This window comes from Elgaria multicarinata, chromosome 5 (assembly GCF_023053635.1).
Source record: "Elgaria multicarinata webbii isolate HBS135686 ecotype San Diego chromosome 5, rElgMul1.1.pri, whole genome shotgun sequence".
Classification (NCBI taxonomy): Eukaryota; Metazoa; Chordata; class Lepidosauria; order Squamata; family Anguidae; genus Elgaria; species Elgaria multicarinata.
In genome coordinates, this window is record NC_086175.1 from 113,006,685 (window position 1) to 113,012,684 (window position 6,000).

Consider the following 6,000-nt stretch of genomic DNA (forward strand, 5'->3'; position numbering starts at 1 on the left):
AGGGGCAGAGTTGGGTGCATTGCTTCTGCCTTATGAAAAATCATGTATTGTTCAATAAGGGAGCTTGAAGAAAGTCAAGGCAGCGGCAGCAGCGAAAGGAGTGTGATGCCCAAATCACTTAATGGGACTAGTCAGCTTAAATTCAAGTGTGTCACTTTAAGTGGAATGTGGATTACACGGATATTAAATGTCAGCAGTGGTTTCAGTAGAAATAAATGTACAGTGCAGTCCTATGTATTTTTAGTCAGAAGGATGTGGACACATAGAATATTGGGGATTATCAATATATGCTTAGAAGCAGAAGGATTGGAAATGGGTGATGGGAGGAGCTTTGAATTTAAAAAGGATGGAGACTTTTTAAAAGTAGAACAAGGTGCCTAGCCTGCTGCATCTATGTTCCCCAAGGCAATCCACCATTCTGTTACTATGCAAAACTGAGACCCACTTAACTGTGAAGCAGGTTAGGATGGCAAATAGTTATGTTACCAAGACCACCCAGTAAATTTCGTGGTTAAATGGGTTTTGTACAAAGGTGTCCGGTCTCCAAGCCATATATCAGGGATGTTGAACCTCTTTGGGCCTAGGGACTGTGTATTAGTGTTGGGCAGGGGTAGCGGAAGTCAAAAATTCCAGCATATTGTAGTTTAAGAGCATTTTATAGCATGCCTGTTACTGGGCACTCGTGGTTTTTGCAGGTCCTTTTAACAATGACGTCCGTCTATCGCTCCTTCTGCTCATTTTCCTGTCGCAAAAAAAGACGTGGAAAATCCAAGTTCTGGTCTATAGCGTAATGTGCCGCCATTTCCTGCTGTGTGCAAAAGAAGCAGCGGGACACCAAAAAAGCCCACTGAATGGGCCACGTGGTCTTTGTTTGCTTCCTCTTTCTTCCCCATGTGAAGAAAAAGGAAGTTGCTCATCCCTATTGTGGGGCAGAAAAGTAACATTAGGGAAACACAATTTCCCCCAGCTGATAATGTTCTCAGTCTCTTGCTGCCAGTAAATAAGTCTTAAGAGAGACATTTAACTCTTTTAGAATGGGGGAAAAACTACACAACAGCTGGGAAACCAGCTGGGATTTGGCACTCAGGCCAATGCCTGGATTTGGCCTGAAGTCCTGCAATGCTGCCCTACACAATGTAGTAGGGCATTGATGTAGTAGGGCAATGCAGTACATGATATTACTGTGATACATTTCAAGCTATGTTGTGTTTTGCAACAGACTGCCTGAATGAAGCCACAAAAGTGTAAGAAGGTGTTTCATTCCAGTCAAGAGTGCAGATAATAAAATAAGCACATCTGAAACAGAACGTTTATTTATTTATTATATTTTTACCCACCTAATAACAAATGTCCTCTGTTTACAAACAGTTAAAGGAATAAAATACGATACCAAAATTCTATTTGCCTTCATCCTGAAACAAAGAGCTTTCAAACCACTAACCCAGGACTTTGATGTTTTCATTACTGCATGAGTTTCATGCAGGCTATCATTAATCATCCATGAGTAGGCGGTGTTCCAGCAAAATCTCATGCAAAATCTACATTTGCTATATAATATCAAATCTTTTCTCCTCCATCCTGAGTTGTGGTATTCTTAATTACTCATGCAATAATTAAAACCTGAATATTACCATAGAACCACAATCCTGTAGTTTCCTCTTCTTTCCAGGGTTCCCTTTGATCAGGCAGTTGGTGTGTTCACCTCTTCTCTGAATAATAGTAGTATTTAAAAGCTGCATCTCCCACTATGGGACATCATTTAATTATTACCTTAAGTCTATCTCAGACTAACCATTAGTCAACAGATTTGTCTCCCAGCCAGAGCCCCATAGTTACTTATGGCTGCACTTGACCATCCCATAAACCTCCCACATGTAGCACCAGAATGGGAGGTAATGTCTGCAATTCACAATTATGTAAGTGCATTTTGCATAATTGTAATGCAATTCAATAAATCCTGTAACATCATCAAATGGAAATATATAAAGGAATCATTTGTATATGAAGGATCAAGTGCATAGACAGTAGGGTTGCGCTCCGCTCCATTTCTGATCGTAGAAGCGGGAGCAGAGCGAGCCGATTCCCCTACGCCAAAGGCAGATCTGAATCAGGTTGGGGGCAGTGGAGTGATGTGAAACAGTTCACTCATTTGCAGAGCATTCCGCGAAGTTTCGGAGCTCCAATCGCCATTTTGGACTTCTTTTTTTTACATAGGATTGCATTGGGTGAAGAAATGCCTATAACTTTTTTGTTTTTAAAGCTAGATCCCTGAAAATTCCTGTGCTTAGAGATTGATGATTGGGGGGTCATTTGCATAGATTTTTTAAAAAATATACGTTGTGCGGTTTGCTTGCAATTAATTTTTATTGAATGGGTAAAAAGCGGGAGGGGGAAGCTTTTTTCATCGTTGATAGACAGCTTCATCTCCCAATCGTGAAGATAAGTGATCACCCCATGAAGCATCCTCCAATCCCAGTGTTGGAGCGGAGGACTAAGCCAGAGGCATACAGAGACACTTTTCTCCCTGTGCTCATTTTTGAAGTGGTTAACCTGAGAAGAAGATTCTGATTTAGGTTTAACTTTAAAAATTCCCAAAAAATCAAGGCATGATCTGATTTCCTTCAAAGTGGCCATGCCTAAGGATCTATGTGGAAACTATCATGGTGCCCAGTTACATGTGTATAGCTTTAAAAATAACAGAGATCACTGCATTTCTGTAAATGGGAAATATTTTAAATATTCCCCCAAAATCAGGGAATGATCTGATTTCCTTCAAAATTAGCATGAATAAGGATCTATTTAGAAGCTATCATGGTGCCCAGTTACATGTCTGTATCTTGAAAAATGATGGAGATGAATGCAGTTTTGTACATTGGGGAAATGGTTTAGGGTTAACACATAAAAAAAAATTAACTTTAAAAATTCCCAAAAAATCAAGGCATGATCTGATTTCCTTCAAAGTGGCCATGCCTAAGAATTTATGTGGAAGCTATCATTGTGCCCAGTTACATGTGCGTAGCTTAAAAAATAATAGAGATCACTGCATTTCTGTAAATGGGGGGGGGGAATATTTTAAATATTCCTAAAAAATCAGGGGATGATCTGATTTCCTTCAAAACTGGCATGAACAAGGATCTATGTACAAGCTGTCATGGTGCCCATTTTGATGTTTCTAACTTCAAAACTTAAAAAGTTATAGGCATTTAACCTTTGCAATGCAAGTCTATAGGGGGGAAAGCGGAACTCCGATCCAAATCCAGAGCTCTGGAACGGAGCGGAGGCAGATCGACACGGAGGAGAGTGGACCCGATCTGAAAGGAGTGGATCAGGATGCAGAGCAGATCACCATGCACAGCCGTAATAGACAGGAACATGGGGAGGGAGTTTAAAATCTGCCAAGAGAAATAAAGAGGTACAACACTTAAGGAGCAAAGAGACACTCAACACCCTGTGTTTTAGCACGATATATGGCGTGTTCATGATTGACCACTCATGGAAGTTTGTGGGTCCTTTAAATGATGTTGTCACCCTCCTGCACATCTCCCGCATCTTCCCCCAGTTATCCCGTTATAAAAAAAACCCAAAACCTCAATATCCCAATTCTTCTGAAATATTGTAGTATTTCCTAATGTGTGTAGCCAAAGTTGCACTAGAAAGCATTCACTAGAGGGCACTGTCCCATTCAAGGCTATGAGCACTGAAAGGAGAGGAAGTGTTCAATTACAAACCACATGGTCGAAAATTCAAACCACATCCGCCCGTGTAATGGAACCTATCCCAATCACACAAAGGAGCAGTCCAGTAAGCCAGCACGATTTTCACCTAATGTAGAAATGCTCTACATGTGATTATTCTTCATTAATATATATTTCTGGCCAGGTCTCTTGTTAGACACACTTCACTAACATGATAGCAATGTTCAGTTATACAGAACAGGGCCAGGATCTCTTTTCAATCATCCCAGAGTGCAGGACATGGAATAATGGGCTCAAGTTACAGGAAGCCAGATTCCAGATGGACATCAGAAAAACTTCCTGACTGTTAGAGCAGTATGACAATGGAACCAATTACCTAAGGAGGTAGTGGGCTCTCTACACTAGAGGTATTGAAAATACAGATGGAAAGCCATTTATTAGTATGCTTTAATGTGGATTCCTGCTTTGAGCAGGGGGTTGGACTCAGTGGCCTTATAGGTCCCTTCCAACTCTGCTATTCTATGATAGTAGACAATAGCCTTAGCTAGACCAAGCTATTTCCTGGAGCAAACCCTGGGATCATCCCTGTGCGTCCAGATGACGCACAGGGGATCCCGGGATCAGGGAAGGATCATCTCTCCCTTGCCCCGGGATATAGTCCTCCCCTTTGGGCCCGCTTTTTCCATGGTCTTGGGCTGAGCCCGAGACCACAGACTGTCTGGCCTTTTTCAGCGGCTTGACCCCGCTCCACGCAATTACTCGCACGGAGCCAGGAGCTGCACCTATTGTGGTTAGGGTGGAGGGAGCGGGGAAACTAACTTAAATTTTAAAAAAGACTTACCTTTAGCGCACGAGCATTTGTGCGCTACGTCCTCTTTTTTTAAAAAAATAGTGGGCGTGACGCCCCTCTTCCTGAAGTCATCGCGCCTTACATGTAAACGAGGGAGAGATCTCGCGTTAACCCCAACATGAGATCTCCCCTCCTCTCTCCCAGAACAAAAGGTAGGTCTAGCTAAGGCCAATGTTGCTTCTAGGTTTAAGCCACTATCACCACCCACTGTGTTTGGAAACTGGTGATAATAAATCTAATTCATCCCTTCCTCTAATAGCAAAATCAGTGCCCCTGTGATGACAGAAAGAAAGAACAAAACATCCAAAGGCTTGCCCAATATGAACTAAGCATGCTCAGTGAACACTAAGAGCCATGAAATGTTGTGTGTCTGTTTTGAGGGTGGGGGAACGAAAAAACTGCAGGTTTGCTGGCTGGACCCTTGAATAGGAACACTCCTGTTAGGGGATGAAAATACACTGTAACATTTTGTTGCAAGTCCCATTTGTTGTCACTAATTGGGTACCTGGTAGGAATCTGTGTTTGCTTCTCACATTTTGCAGTGATAAAGTAGATTTGCTGGTACTATAGCGCAACTTATTTTAATTGTTGAGAATTTTCTTCTGTTTTTATGCGGTAGGCACAATTCAGTCGTGCCAAAAGCAAGCATTTTAAAGTCCTTTTGATTTCAATGGAAGAAAGTGATGTGTGTCTGTCACTCCCCACGCTGAAATCAAAGTTCTTAACTTTGGCTAGATTGTGCCTGATGTTTGTTTTTTACTTTTTCAAAGTGCCAAACCCAACTGTACAGCCTAAAAAAACCTAATATTAAGCTGGTTGTTTTGTAAGACACACACTATATTGTTGTGTTTCTAGGTGGAAGACAGCAAAACTAATTTTACCAGCAATGCCAAAATAGCTAGGGTTGGCCAGACAATAATAGCTATCGCGTAAACATTGCCTTTCTATATAAAGACACTTGGGCCTCACTCACTGACTGACAGGAGTATCAAAATTCTTAAGGTTCTTCCACAACACATAGAAAGATCCAAGTTGCTACACAGATAGCCCAACACACCCTATTAACAAGAAAATCTAAAAATGGGACTGCGAAGCTTTGAAACCTATGGAAGCAAGGTAATAGAATCCAACTTAGAAGTCTGGAGTTTTTTCTGTTGGGAGGCGGTATCCATGAGAGTAGTAGTTTCATTTCTCTGGTTAAGATTTATTCCCTGGTTAAGTTTCATTTCTCCAGTTAAGTTCTATCTCTTCAAGATTGAAAGTGTAATTTTAGTTTGGGGGGGAAGAGGGGATAAATGGAGAGAGCCAGCCAAAGAGGCAGAGAAGGAAAAGGCCGGAGCATGAGGAAGGAGCAGAAAGAAGCAGCCTAAAGAAGTCTAGGTTCAGCTTAGGGTAAAAGAACTTGCACTTTTGCAACTTTTCTTTCCTTTTAATGCCTTTTGTATCACTCAGCTT